The 15,000-nt window shown below is 42.0% G+C and overlaps 1 protein-coding gene and 1 non-coding gene across 6 annotated transcripts in view; both read left to right on the top strand.

Annotated features, from left to right (window-relative positions):
• LOC135097264 (uncharacterized) overlaps positions 1-15,000 on the top strand; it is a 177,251-nt gene that overhangs the window by 60,137 nt on the left and 102,114 nt on the right. The window lies entirely within an intron of this gene.
• Positions 1,956-2,029, top strand: Trnan-guu (transfer RNA asparagine (anticodon GUU)). The gene has a single exon. It is a non-coding gene; the product is annotated as a tRNA-Asn (tRNA).

Here is a 15,000-nt window from a genome sequence, read left to right as displayed (position 1 = left end):
GTCTTGGAAACCTGTAAACATATCACCACTACCACCAAAAATATTATCAACCCGATAGGGAAAGAGAGATGCAGGAGGACGGAGTAGGTAGCCTTGTTAACCTTAAGACATAACGTTTTTATCTTTACCAATGCAATCAGCCCCACAGTGAAAGAGGAATACAAGAAGAGGGACTAGGAAGATTCAGAATGGAAGGGAGGAGGTAACCTTGTAAGCCTCAAAACACACTACTATTATTACTACCAATGCATTCGATACTACAGAAAGACAGAATGCAAGAGGAGGGAATAAGAAGATAGTCTTGCAAGATTTTAATTCACCATCACTACCGCTACCAGTACAGCACACATCCATCCATTTCCTCGTTCCCCATCCTTCTCTCTCAGCCAAAATCACCAAGCCGGGCATTATGCGTCCCTTCAATTGTGTGGCGAAATATCTGAAGTGATTTTGAAGGTCGATATACATATTCCTGAGACGCTGCTGTGGGACTGTAAAGATCGTGATGATGAAAATGTTCTTGTGTTAGTTTCGCCTTTTGATGTTTTAATATAATACCCGTTAGAGAACTTTTTCTTACGTTTTCTTTTGAGTGATTTCCATTTTCCTCTTTCTGGCTTGAGTTTTCCACGGCTTGTTATTTATTGCTTTTTATTATTTGTTTATTTATTTTCTACATTACATTTCATTAACAGACATGAAAATTACTGATAATTGTCACGGCAGATAATTTCGAGCATATTTATCTCATGGTAGTTAATGTGTGTGTGTGTGTGTGTGTGTGTGTGTGTGTGTGTGTGTGTGTGTGTGTGTGTGTGTGTGTGTCTGTCTGTGTGTGTATCAATGGCAGGATGAGTGAACTGGGAAAAGCGATAACACAGCGCGATGCATGTCTTTCCGTGTGAATAACTGACTTCAAATCATTTCAAAACACACACACACACACACACACACACACACACACACACACACACACACACACACACACACACACACACACACACACACACACACGAAGAGAAGGTTTTGTCTTGTATACTTTTGATGTTGAACTTAATTAAATATAACACTGAAAGAGACAACACTTTCAATCTAGTGTAATTCCGTACTTGCTATGTATATAAACAGATAAACATTCACGCGCACGCACGCACATACATACATAAATACACACACACACACACACACACACACACACACACACACACACACACAGAAAGAAAGAAAGAAAGAAAGAAAGAAAGAAAGAAAGAAAGAAAGAGAGAGAGAGAGAGAGAGAGAGAGAGAGAGAGAGAGAGAGAGAGAGAGAGAGAGAGAGAGAGAGAGAGAGAGAGAGAGAGAGAGAGAGAGAGAGAGAGAGAACGTTACCCCGTTTCATGTTCGTAATGTCTCAGAAAAAGAAGTAGAATGTACGAGTATGTTCAGGCGAGGTCCTAATTGCCTGTAGCAAAACTCATATAATGTTGCTTAAAATAACATTAATATTCTTACCACAGAATTATTCAAGAGATTTGTGCAGTGTTTTTTGAGTTGTACAACATTGAAATATCTAATATGATCTAATTTATTTGGAATATGGTTGATTTCAGACCAACCTTTAAACATTGATTCTAGTGGACTATCAAATTAACTAAAATATATATATATATATATATATATATATATATATAATATATATATATATATATATATATATATTATATATATATATATATATATATATATATATATATATATATATATATATATATATATATATATATATATATTTATATATATATATATATATATATATATATATAGACAAAAAAGGTTTAAAAAATTTGGAACTGTTTGCATGTTCGTAAAATTGTACGGTTAATAAGTAATTATGGAAGAATATGTTTAGATGTAAGAGTGTTAAGTCTTCCCTTTTTAAACAAGACTAAAGTACACGCGTTCATTGCAATTCGTAAGCCTCCGTGGCACAATCGGTTAGCGCGTTCGGCTGTTAACCGAAAGGTTGGTGGTTCGAGCCCACCCGGGGGCGAATCTTTTGGAAGAGTTCGGGAGAGTCTCGACAAACAGGTTCAGGCTCTCCCATTCCTGGCAGAAAACGTCCACACGTCGATTTGCCGCGCCGAGTGGTTTGTAGACGATTTAGGTACCGGCCCGTTTATTTTGCCTTGTGTGCAGAACTCCAGAACGTAATCCATTTAGTAATGACTTAGGACTTTTTAGACAGTTATTTTTGTATCATAATTTCTTCAATTGTTCTCTAGCCTAGAAAAGACAAAAATAATCTTCTGTACTCTGTTTTGTCTTATGTCCATCGAGAGATTTTTAACAGCGCTCTGAGTGTCAACAAAAGATGTCCATGTCATAAGAGAAAAGGGTTAATAATTCCACGTATTAGGAAGCTTTCATTATTTACGACCGATAAAGTTGCTCTATATACCTCCTGCTTGTGAATTTCCTTCCAGCTCTTCACGTCCAGGAAAGCATCAACGCTAAACGCTTTGAGCAGGAAGGTTCAGCTGCTCACGTCATGAATACATTTACACAAGGATGAAAGCCGCGTTTTGGGCTACGGTTTTTGCTTATTCCTACTCTTTTATCAGGTTATCTCTCGCTGCTTGACTGGGTGAGTGGGAGGTTAAGATGGGTGGGGTTTCGTAAAGGAGGGGTTAAGTGAAGTGGGCAAAAGAGAGTTTTCAGATCCTTAACGTGGCTGGTTGGATGGAAGGGTTAAGGGTTGAGATGAAAGGGGCGTGGATTTGCTTTGCAGTAAAGAATAAAATGCATTCCTGAATATTTACAGTTAGACAAGGCAAGAAAAAAAAAATTACTACTGATGGCGGATAATGTAAATATGCAACTGATACTTCATGTGTGAATTATATAAAACTAAAAAAAAACCAGCTTTTTCTCACTTACACTATGTTGTGTGGCGGCCGTGGCTTTCCATTTCTAGCCAATCTTTCCCATTATCAACGTTTGAAAGACTTGCTTTTCTGCTACAGTCTCTTAAAAACGTAGTCGTGTAGCTTTAGCAAAAATTAAGTTAATCTAATATTAATTTTTCTTTATGTCCATCCAAACGGTGTATTACAGTTCTGTGGGTATAGAGGAATGGATGCGAGTTGGATGAGGTTTAGTGATGAGAGTGAGTGAAGATAATTGTCGTATTTTTAGATGCATTAATTTTCTAATGAGACTTGAGTTTCCCTTCCCTAACCTCCACCATACGCACAATTCCCGTAAGCAGTGATATCATGGCGTTCAGTGAATTTCGTGTTTACAAATCGAATATAGTAGGAATACAGTATAGGAATATTGTATTAAGAGAGACACATGGCCAAGAAGTTCTGGGGATGCAGTACATTGAGTTAGTTGCCTGTTACCTGTTTTTTCTGTGTTGTTTTGTACAATATAACTTCGGACGATTGTTTTATTTTATTGTTCGATTTTTCCCTTTTGTAGATACATAGGCAGGCAGGTATGTAGGTAGGTAGATAGATAAATTGGTAGGATAGTGCATCGGTTGACTGACAGACAGGTAAGCGAAATTAAAGGTAACAACAAACAAGACAAACAAGGTATAAACAAAGAGAACTGAACGGCCAATGTAATTTTGCCTCCTATTTTTTTGTGGCATGAGAGAGAGGAGAGGGAGGGAGAGACGGGGTGAGGAAGGGAGAAAAGATAAAAAAAAAGGGACAGGTGAGAAGATTACAAAATAACCCCCCCAAAAAAAGGTTGGGATAGGGCGAGGAAATAGAGGAGGAGGGACGAGAGGTAGAAAGAACTGGGAAACTGAAAGAGGGAGAGAAGGAAGGAAGGAGGAAGTATAAAACGAAGGGAGGAATAAAGAAAAAAAAAAGATTGACAAAAGAACAAAAGGACAAAGAAAAAAAGAGAAAAAGTAATGAAAAGAACGAGAAATGATGAAAAACATCTGGAGAAAAAAAGGGAGGGGAACAGGAAAACAGAAAAATTGAGTAAATATGAAAAGAAATAAAAAAAAATAAGCGAAGAAAGAACAAGAGAAAAAAAAAGTGAGAGGGGGAGGTGGAATTGAATAGGGGACGACAAAAGGAAAGAAGGAAAAAATGAAAGGAAAATGCAACGAAGGTAAAGAAGGAAAAAAGGAGCTGTAAGATGACAGGAATGGAGGGAAGGATGGGAGGAAATGGAGAAGGATTAAAGAAGAAGGGAGGACAAGAAGACAAGGAAGGATAAAGAAAAAAATAGAGGGAAGGAAGGACAGGAAACACGACATGAGGAAGGCAAAGAAAAAAGAACAAGAAACACAAGAGACAGGATAGAAGGGAGTGAAGAAAGAAGGAATAGAGGAAGAAGAAAACAGAGAACAGGACGTTATTTGATAAGCAACAAGAGTTCTTTCCAGCTACCAGTAAAATAACTGTAGAAAATCAAGACTGAAAACAAACAAAGAAAAAGTTAAGGGTACCACAAAGAAAAAGAGGAAGGAAGGGAGAAAAAGAGGAGGAGAAAACAGAATGAGATGATGATATGAAAAGGATGGAGGGGGGAAAATAGGGGGTAAGAAGGGAGTGAGGGAGAGGAGAGAGAGGGAGGGAGGAGAGGAAGAAGGGAAGAAAGTTAAAAGGGAATGAGGCAGAGGAGAGAAACAGGAAGTGAAGAAGGAAGGGATATATAGAGATTGCCAAGAAGGAAGGAAGTGAGGCAGGAAAGAGACAGAGGAAAAGAAGGAGAAAAAGAGAAATAAAGGAAGAGGAGATAGGGAGTAAGGCAGAGGAGAGATGGAAGGAAGGAGGGAAGGAGTAAAGGAAGGAGGGAGGCTGGCGGTACTTCCTTGCCTTGGTGGTCTACGAGATTGATTGAGTGGCTTAATGATGGCTCCTAGGAGACCCGGAGGAGGACGAGGATGGGGCGAGGAGACGATGAATTGACCGAGTCAGCCTTCAGGGAGAGAGAGAGAGAGAGAGAGAGAGAGAGAGAGAGAGAGAGAGAGAGAGAGAGAGAGAGAGAGAGAGAGAGAGAGAGAGAGAGAGAGAGAGAGAGAGAGAGATCCGGTAATTCAATAATAGGTCCACTGTGAAAGGTTACCTCTTCTCTTAGTTTTTATCACTATAGCCACGGTCTCTCTCTTTCTGTTCTGTTCTGTTCCTCCTCCTCCTCCTCCTCCTCCTCCTCCTCCTCCTCCTCCTCCTCCTCCTCCTCCTCCTCCTCCTCCTCCGGTAATTACAGAAGCCGAATACTCGCCTCACTCACAGCTCAAAATACGAGTAACTTTTGGGAGTGAGTTTATGGACCATTAACTCTTCTTGCCAAGTTAAAACTTTTACCCGTCTGTGTTATTTTCTAGAGCAGCTATCCTCCATCTCTCTCTCTCTCTCTCTCTCTCTCTCTCTCTCTCTCTCTCTCTCTCTCTCTCTCTCTCTCTCTCTCTCTCTCTCTCTCTCTCTCTCTCTCTCTCTCTCTCTCTCTCTCTCTCATTTAGTAAGTTAAACTACGAGTATAGTTGTATTTACCCTAGACTCGAAATAATGTTGAATTTCGCCGCTCATATTAAAATAGTATGCAAAGAGAAGTAAAGTGACGGCAGAACAGACAGCGTGAGTGATGGAGCGCCTCGTCTTCATCTTGTTGATTAAGTAATACGGGCCAGGAGAGTTGTCATAAGCGGATTGCATTCAGATGTTGGACGGATTAATTTGATCAATTTCCCGTCGACACAAAGATAGGGAATGAAGTTTTCTCCGAGCAACTCTAATTAATCTCCCAGCAAGACGCATAAAACTCGGTAGGGGGCTTTTAATGAAGTTCTTACGTGGCCTTCAAGCTGCAGGTAAGGCGCAAAATGTTTTTAGGCGATGTTTGGCGGCGCGGTGGAAGGAGACGCTACATGTGTTGCTGGGTGGGTGATATGAGCCAGACGAGGTTTCTTTCTAGGAATGCCAAAATGCGGCGAGTGAAGCGACATGCGTAGTGGTTTTCGTAGGAAAGAGGTAAAAATAAATATCTTAATTCTTTACATCATCATTATCATCATCCCTCAAAGTGTTTCTATAAGATTACAAAGGCATTTCCTGTCTTCCCCATTTATCCCTGTCGGCAGCTCAGGCCATCCAAGCTGTTCCCTATGTTGTGTCTAACGTTGTTCTCTGTCTGCACTGCCTTCTTTTTATCGTTTCTAAGTTTCTGTTCTGATAAAAATACTTACACTTTCAATATTCGAATCTTATCCCTGAACTTTTCTTCTATGGAGTTCTCTGACAGTCATGCCTTATTTTTCACCATTAGTAGGTTGCCCTTAATTGCCCTTGTAATTTCTCTTCGAAGATGAAAATGTATTGAAGATAAGTGAATCGTTTGACTAAATAATAATGATAATAATAAAAATTCAATTCTAGTTTTCTCCCTCCTGTAAAAATTATTTGGAAACCAGAATCTGTTCTGCATCTGTTCGCGTGGCCAACACTTTGAGCTGACAAATCCGAGAAAGAGGAATGCCGCGTGAAGCATGTCCCACTCTTGCCGCGTCGCTTCCTAGTAGGTTTAATCAATCTTTTATTATGAAGCATAGAAAGGATTCACAGAAGTTTCCACTCAACGGCAGTTCCGGAACGACAAATAATGGAATGAAAGTCGGGTTTTAATATGCACTCGAGAAAGGTGTGTGTGTGTGTGTGCGTGTGTGTGTGTGCTGATTGTATTTCAGGCCTACTCCGCATACTATAAACACACACACACACACACACACACACACACACACACACATCTTTCTCGAGTGTATGTTAAAACCTGACTTGCATTCCTTTAATTGTCGTTCCGGAGCTGCCTTCACATGGAAACTTTTGTGAATCCTTTCAATGGTTCATAATAAAAAATTGATTAAACATACTGGGAAGCGACGCGGCAGGAGTGGGGACGCTTCAACGCGGCATTTCTCTTCCTGGGATTTGCAACTCAAAGTGTCGACCTCGTTGTAAAGTTTATTTTATTGCGATTCTTATTTTTTGTACTACTACTATTATTTTTATTCTTTGTTGTATTTCCACTTGTTTATTCTACTGTTACTATTACCAGTTTTGTTCTAATACTACTATTACCAGTTTCTTTACTACCAATACTACCTCTTGTTTGTTCTACTACTGTTACTACCACAAATTTGTTCTGCTACTACTACTACTACTACTACTACTACTACTACTACTACTACTACTACTACTACTACTACTACTACTACTACATGCTCTTGATTCCTGATGTTTTGGAGATGTTTCGTAATTACATTTGATTGTTATACTGTATTACAATATTCTTAATATTAGATGCAGCCAATAATTTATGAAAATAAATATGTCTGTCGAGAAGCTTTGGTTTAGCAGGCTGTGCCAATGTTAACCATACATTTATAAGATATCTATATAATTTGTTTGTCCCTGAATGACAATAAACTTTACTTGACACACACACACACACACACACACACACACACACACACACACACACACACACACACACACACACACACACACACACACACACACACACACACACACACACACACACCTTACAACTGCAAACACCACAGCTTCCTATCTTATTCCTCCTCCTCCTCCTCCTCCTCCTCCTCCTCCTCCTCCTCCTCCTCCTCTTCCTACTTTTCCTCCTCTTCCTCCTCCTCCTCTTCCACCTCTTCCTCCTCCTCCCTTTGACACATACAGATTGCCATTCCTCTCAGTCCACACATGCTTTACACATCCGGGAGCGTAGGAGGAAGATGGAGGAGGAAAAGGAGGAGAACGCTTTTAGCTCAAGGTCCCTCACCGGAGCATTAATTAGCCACCATCTTACCTGAGCTAGCTAGGTGGAGAGGCGGCGGAGAGCGATAGACCAGGTAGAAAAAATGGGGAGCGTAATTAAGAGGGTGCAAAGGTGTGGCAAGGTGTGTCCCTCCTTCCTCTCCTCCTCCTCCTTCATGTGTCTGGCTCCTGATTATAGAGTGAGGGAAGTCAGGTGGCGCTGAGGAAAAGGAAAAGAATCATGTATTGCATTATATTTTCTTGAAGGTGAGTTCGCAGCAAGCCTTGATGTTCCCGCCGCTGTGACTGGAGGTTAAAAGGAAGTTGTTCAGCTGTCGTGTTTTACTGTGTGTGTGTGTGTGTGTGTGTGTGTGTTGTTTTTAGTTTTTTTGCTTGTTGTTCTTGTTTCTGTCACTACTACTACTACTACTACTACTACTACTACTACTACTACTACTACTACCACCAGTACAGCTACCAACACTACCACAGTACCCATTGCTACCAAACTATCGCATTATCTTCTCACTTTCACAGATACATCAATCTGAAGTAATAGAGAAGGAAGTGAACACCACCACCACCAAAACTACCACCGTCGCCTTCCCTCAGCGTTAATGATACGAATAATCAGTGTTAGTCTCTCCCCCTCCCCCAAGCTTTCCCTCTCCTGGCCGCCCGCTGCCTCGGAGGAAAAACGTTAGGTGGCGCATTACAGAGCCACGTCCTGCTAATGTATTTCCTTGGTCGTTGAATACAGGTCCTTTAACCCCCCTTCCCTCCCTCCCCCTCTCTCTCTCTCTCTCTCTCTCTCTCTCTCTCTCTCTCTCTCTCTCTCTCTCTCTCTCTCTCTCTCTCTCTCTCTCTCTCTCTCTCTCTCTCTCTCTCTCTCTCTCTCTCTCTCTCTCTCTCTCTCTCTCTCTCTCTCTGAAATTTACACATTGTTTTATTTAACTTTTATTATTTAGTTTAAGGTAAGAAGGCATGGAGTGAAGGATGACCGAAGGAAATGATTGATGTGTCAGGGAGGCATCTCTTGGAACTCTTGTCTCTCACCACAGCACAAGCCTTGTAACCGCTGGAGTGAGAGTCAAGGTGGACGTCTTTTTCTTTAAACGTGAAGGAGACGGTCAAGGATATAAAACTTGGGAAAGAGGTTGTTAACTTCCTATTTTCTACACCCTGAAAAAAAAAAAAAAAAAAAGTAGGTGGATTTTTCTACATCAGCTGGAAAACCTAAGACCGCTATAGTCACACAGAAAAACATGTTCTTAATAGTTTTGGTGTCTCATCTCGACTCCTTTTGACAAGCTGTAGTGTACTGTACAGTATTTAGGTTAGGTGTTTTCATGATTCTATTGATCGTTTAGTCAGAATTCTGTACATTAGCGGAAAGAAACACAGATAGGAACTCGACTAGTCATCTCTGTGGTCTTTCATGAGAGAACAAATGGTTTAAGAGTACGAAACAAGGAGTCCAGGTAGCGTGGTAGTCGTCCATCGTCTTTAGTTATTGAATGATGTTTTATGTCCTTCAGAAAAGACGCAAAAACCTCCCAGCGTCCAGGAACTTTTCATCGCGTTCTTGTCCGTGTCTTTTCCACCGTGTCGTCTTTTTTTTTTTTTTTTTCTTGAAAGGTGTGTTTCCATTATTTGTTGTGGTGCGTGTTGTGGTCTCGATGGGCCGCTGTAGTGGGTGATCCGGGAATATTCTTAAAAGTCACCATGCTTTTTTTATGTGAGAAGGGGTCTGACCAAGGGCAACAAAAACTGGTGAGAAAAAACCTACGAAAGTTACCAGACCATAAAGGAGACAGTTCGAAGGCAAGTCCAAAATGACCTGGAGAAGCGTCTTGAAAATTCCCTATAGAATGCTGCGGAACACAATAAGAAAGTCCATCTTGTAATTATTATGCTGGAACTCTTTATAAATGTATGTTTCTTTGTATCTATATGTTTGTTTGTGGTATAACTTGTGGGTTCTTAATTTTCTCTTTGTCCCTCGGCACTTTCACTTCTTCTTTCTTTTGTTTATAAAATTCATGGCTCCTTCCTTTTACAGTCTGTCGATTGCCGCAGGGAATGGTGGGACGTGAGGAGAACGGGAGTGAAGGATAACAAAGGTTTAGGGCATAACACGCTACACTGCACTTTTCCATGACTTATACTTTTTCTGATAATCTCTTAAGTTGTTGAGCAGCGGTGCCGGTGGTGGTGGGCTGCAGAGATCCTCGGGGGAGCATGTAATTAATCGCTTTTGTAACACAACATACCAGGAGAAATACAAGATAATAGTTTAAGAATGCATCAAGCAAATATATTCTATTTCCATAATTTCATTACATTTTACCTTCGTGCTCTTATATCGAGTACTTTAAACAGGCTGTAGTGGAAATTTTTGGGATCTTCGAGATTGTTTTCGTCTCTGATAGTTTAACAAGGATAATACACTGTCACTAGGAAAACACTGATGAGAACTCGCATAATTGTTCTTGTAGCCTTTGAAGGATAGTCCTTGTGAGAAAGCAAAACGTCTTGAAATGCGGTTCATAGAACGATGTGAATTTTTTGTACTGTGACTACAACAGGCTTAACAGCTGTAGTGACTGAAGACAAAAGCCCCCAAAATTATCTTAAGACCTCACGAGCGTTATGATCCTGACGTCTGAGGCGCTTCTCTTTTGTTCTTTTTATCAGGTATTCCATTCCTCGCTAAGGCCTGTAATGGCTGAAAATCTTGCCTTCATATCAATTTCTCAGCGTTTCTATCGAGTGTCCATACACAGCGAAGACTTTTGCCACATTACGTGAATCCATCGAGTCTAAGCGGCATAATGAGAAGCACTGAACGCCAATTCTTAATTCTAGAGACTTATAAAGACAAAATTAGGACTCCAGCTGTGGATCTTGTGGGTGGCGATGACCTAAGGCTGCCTGACGAAAACTGTCTATGTGCCGAGAAAAATATTCGCTCTGTAGTTGTGTTGTTAATCTTGAATGTTCGATAGTGGCCCTGGAGAAGACCCAGTGACCTGCCTGTCTAGGGGTTATCGATGCCAGGGCGCTGTTCTGGGTCCCCTGCTTTGCTCCTCAGAATAGTAATGCTTCGCTTCTGAAAGTCTTCCCCCCCCCCCTGCCCCCAACTCCCTCCCGAGACGAAGCATGGGCGAGTGGAGCGTGTCGTCCCGATCCAGTGCAAGGGAAGTTGGGAGTTCAGAATTCAAAAAAGGAGCTTCAAGTTTACGTTCACGGACAACATGCATTTTGCCTTCAGATGGAGTTTTGATGAGTTTGTTGGGAGACTGAGAGAGAGAGAGAGAGAGAGAGAGAGAGAGAGAGAGAGAGAGAGAGAGAGAGAGAGAGAGAGAGAGAGAGAGAGCAGTGTGTGTGTCTGTGTGTGTGTGTGTGTGTGTGTGTGTGTGTGTGTGTGTGTGTGTGTGTAAAAATACGAGTAGAAAGGGCACTATGAGAGTGAGGAAAGAGAGGGAAGACAGGCAGGAAGGAAGGAAACGAGGAAGGGAGGAGGAAGGGATGGAGGAAGGAAGGTGTAAGGAGGAGGACGGAAAAAAGAGGCAACACGTGTAATGCATGAATGAATAATGAATAAGGAAGACGAGAGGGGGAGAGGTGTGGTGAGAAGGTGGTGAGAGAGAGAGAGAGAGAGAGAGAGAGAGAGAGAGATGAGAGAGAGAGAGAGAGAGAGAGAGAGAGAGAGAGAGAGAGAGAGAGAGAGAGACACTAAGGAAGGAGGGGAAGAAGGGAGGAACCTGAAAGTCTTTAACGTTATTCCCACCTCTTAAATTGTGCTTCCTATTATTGGTATCGTTATTTCTGTTCTCCAAAATATATATTGTAACCTAAGCTTAAATTTCTATAGCTTCTACCTTTGACGTTTTTCTTCCGTGGAATGCCCAAAGTTAGAAATAAAACTCTGCTTTTGTTAAATGTTTTTTTTTTCAACATTCTTTTGCGTCTCGAGGGAGAAATGATAATTGGAAATGTGTTTTTCCCCACAGGGAGAGAGAGAGAGAGAGAGAGAGAGAGAGAGAGAGAGAGAGAGAGAGAGAGAGAGAGAGAGAGAGAGAGAGAGAGAGAGAGAGAGAGAGAGAGAGAGAGAATTCCTTTGAGAGTGGAGGTGAAAAAATGTTGGAATGATAATTTGTGATGAATTTTTACCTTCGTGTGTGTGTGTGTGTGTGTGTGTGAGAGATACCGTTTAAGGCTGACATTGACAAAAAAAAATGTAAGCGATGATAAGCAAAAAAAAAAAAAAAAAGTAAATAAATAAATTAATTAAAAATAGTAAAAAAAAAAAGTGGAGTAAGGGAATTGCAATTATTCAGGTAAAGGTGAGTGGACGTCCCCCGTGTTTGGGTTCGTAGTGGAATTTTTGGTGTTTTTATCCATTCATCGAGGTCTCTCTTATTTTTCATGGGTCTCGTTTAATTTATTTTGTGTATCAGTCAATCGATGCGTCTGTTTTTATCCAACTGCATATTTTTTCTTTTCAAATATTCCACCCTGATGACTTCTCTGGCTATCTTTCTCCTATCTGTTCATACATCTGCCTTTCTAACTTTGTCTTTTCTGTCTGTCTGTCTATCTATCTATCTATCTATCTACGTCTTTCTGTCTTTATATGTTGCATTTACGTATCTGTATATTTATCTACCTATATCTATCAGTCTATCCACCTAAATGTCTGTGTGTCTCTTTTTTTGTTTTTATCTACTTATCTATTTTTCTATCTATTTACCTACCAACATATCTATCATTCTAATTATCTACCATCCTACTTATCTATCCACCTATTTATCCCATCCATCTATAAATCCATACGTTTACTAACCTGCCTCTGTGTGTGTGTGTGGGTGTGTGTGTGTTTGTTTGTGTTTGTGTTTCACTATTAGTCTAATTGCCTCAAAATATGTGCCCGCCATTACAACACTCAGGGAAATACTCAAGTATACAGAAGGACAACACAAAATGCTTTTCCACTTCACGTATATTAAAGAAAGGAGGAGGAGGAGGAGGAGGAGGAGGAGGAGGTGTAGTAGTGTTGAGAGAAACTGGATAAGGAAGCGCAGAGAAAGTAGAGGAGGAAGTGGTGGAGGAGTAGGTGGAAAGGGGAAGGAGGAGGAAGGAGAGGGATCATTTAAAATCTGTCTAGGGAAAGGATAGAGGGAAAGGAAAATAAAAAGAGAAAAGTCATAATGGAAGAACGATAAAAGGGAAGTGGGGGGGGCAAGACGAAAGAGGAATCAGAGGAGAAGAAGGAAGAGAGAGACCAGTTAGAAGCATAAGAAGGATAAGGAGGAGGAGGAGGAGGAGGAGAAAGAGGAGGCGGCGGTAGTGCTGGTGAGGCCCCTTTACCAATTTACCGTTATTTGAGATTAATCCAACTCTGTCAATGTTATTCCCTCTCCTAGATCAATCTGCGGAGCCATCTACCGGCCCTTCAAGGCAATCCATCTCCCAAGACCCGCCAGCCACCGCCGCCTCTTCAGCTTGTTCATTCCCTTCTAAGACAATTCCTATTCCCTCTCCCCCCGTGACCAGCGTCCATTTCGTCAGTTCCGATCCCTTCATCCCTCGACCGCTGCCCGTCCATGGGATTTCAATTTACCAGCCGCTCGTCGCTGCACAAACACGCCTTGGAGGAGGAAGAGCCAAGGGATGGACAGACTGGCGGCGGATGGTGAGCGACTAAGAGACACACAGCGGTTGTCAAGATATGTGAAAGGAAGCGTTTGTTGGTCTGAGGTGAAGGAGTAACATTAAAAGAAAAACTGACGGGAGTATAGCGGAAAGAACTAAGAGGTAAACGGCCCAGTGGGTGTAAGAACTGTGTGGAGGAAGATACTTAGCATGTCTGAAAAAGCGCTCCTCTGATGGGACTCGGGAAGGCGGAAGGACGTGCCTGTTAATCCCCGCCTGGCAAAGAGAAGCAGCAGGCTCTCAGCAGCGGCACGGCGGTGTGTTAGGAGCTGCAGCGGAGGCGGTGAAGGCTGGGGATAAATGAATAAACACAGGCATACCTAAGTCCCTGGCCGGGTGCAAGACGCCGCGTGCACCTCATTTTGCGTCGGGCTCAGGAAGGAGTGGGGGATAAATAGCGCGGAATTCCTCGTTTCGTCTGCGGAATATACATTATGAGAAGAGGCTGCACGTCCCTCCCCATCCCCGCCTCCTCCACCTTCGCCGGTAGCAACTCGCACAGATCCACAAGTAAAAGTTGCGCTATTATTTCCATTAAGAGATTCCCTGAAGCAGATGGCCTCTTCCTCCTCTTCCTCCTCCTCCTCTTCCTCCTCCTTCCCACCCAGACGAAGAAACTCCCCGAAGAATGCGTTGATCAGAGGCTGGCCACGTTCTTTGGAAGGGACTGCAGACCAAAGCCGATTATGTAAGGGAGAAGACAAGGAGGGTAAAGAGCGGATCCTCGCCGGGCTGCCTGAGACATCGAAAAAGTGAGGTGCCGCTCTTTGGGAGGACGCGAGGAAGGAGGGGATTAGTGTGTGTGTGTGTGTGTGTGTGTTGCTTCTCTTGTGGTTGTGTTGTTGTTGTTGTTGTTGTTGTTGTTGTTGTTGTTGTTGTTGTTGTTGTTGTTGTCGTCATTCATCCATGTTTCTTCTTAAATTAAATGCTGTTTATTTTTTTGGGGAGTTTTTCTTTTCTCTTTAGTTTAGTCTATTTTTTTCCTTTTGTTGCCAGAGGTTTATTTCGTTTGATTTTCGAATGAGCAGTATCTCTCTCTCTCTCTCCTCTCTCTCTCTCTCTCTCTCTCTCTCCTCTCTCTCTCTCTCTCTCTCTCTCTCTCTCTCTCTCTCTCTCTCTCTCTCTCTCTCTCTCTCTCTCGCCTTCCCCTCTTAATTGTATTTACCCTGCCCCTTATCACATCAAGATGTCTCAAACTGTCACACGTCCATAACTTCTTTCCTTACTCTCAGGTGACGCATTAAACATTCACACATTGAAATTCACGAAATAACACCTCGTATATTGCAACATAAAAACATAAAAGTAAAAGCCTTCACCACCACTCCCTCTACCACCACCACCACCACTCCCTCTACCACCACCACCACCACTCCCTCTACCACCACCACCACTTCCCTCTACCACCACCACCACCACCATCAGCATATACCCCTCGTTATCCTAATTCAATAGCGAACAGAGCCATGCTGACGCGAGGGAGCAAGGCAGAGAAAGTGGAGGGAGG

This window comes from Scylla paramamosain, chromosome 4 (assembly GCF_035594125.1).
Source record: "Scylla paramamosain isolate STU-SP2022 chromosome 4, ASM3559412v1, whole genome shotgun sequence".
Taxonomy (NCBI): Eukaryota; Metazoa; Arthropoda; class Malacostraca; order Decapoda; family Portunidae; genus Scylla; species Scylla paramamosain.
The sequence above is the reverse complement of the archived record's forward strand: the minus strand, read 5'-3'. Positions and strand labels throughout refer to the sequence as shown.